This window comes from Electrophorus electricus, unplaced genomic scaffold, assembly GCF_041902795.1.
Source record: "Electrophorus electricus isolate QZ-2024a unplaced genomic scaffold, ASM4190279v1 Scaffold63, whole genome shotgun sequence".
Classification (NCBI taxonomy): domain Eukaryota; kingdom Metazoa; phylum Chordata; class Actinopteri; order Gymnotiformes; family Gymnotidae; genus Electrophorus; species Electrophorus electricus.
The window spans coordinates 6,666-7,500 of record NW_027658780.1 but is presented as its reverse complement, the minus strand read 5'-3'; positions in this window follow the sequence as shown (position 1 = coordinate 7,500).

Here is an 835-nt window from a genome sequence, read left to right as displayed (position 1 = left end):
AGTGTTGGAAACTGACATACAAAGAAGACTGATGCCCTAAAAAAAATATTGTGAAAGACAAATTATGATACTGACAAAATAATTTTCATAATTTTTCATAAGATTTCATTTGAAATCTTGAATTTGAAATCATGTGACCATATTGGGGGGAAAACTTGCTTCTAAATCATACCTTAAGCTGGTACGGGCATCTCTCCCATGCTTCTCATGAATCAGGAGTTTCTCTCTGGATGCCATCAAAAGATGAAAATAAACACTGCAATCAGCATAAAACACAATCACCATAAATTATGAACCGTAGTCTGCTTCACTGAATGTAGGAAACTGACATTTCCACTATTTATAAACAATACACATATCTGGGCTTCGTTTTGCTCTGATTACAGTATTAAAGGGTTTTTCCAGACTATCAGCCAGCAGCAAAATTACCCCCAAGGGCTCTGACATTCACAATGAAAAGAGAGCACATGCACTAGAGAGAACGCCACAATTTTACCACTGTCACCTTTAACTTTACCCTTGTATTTGCTGCAATTTATTAATTCATTTATTAATTTTACAGCCAGCGTACATACCAAACTGTGTTACCTTTTATTGATCACCTAATTTACTAGAAGACATTTTCAAACTGACCTAGCGATTATCTATGTTCACTGTGCTAATAGCAATCTTTAAGACGGGCTGGCTGCTCACAGTGTGGCATGGCAGAGGGTCCATTAGCACTGGGGGTGTGGCCACTGGCACTGTGGGGTGTGGCCACTGGTACTGGGGGCGTGGCCACAGGCACGTGGGGTGGGGCCAATAGCATTCCCAGGTTCCCACTTCAACTGGCCCT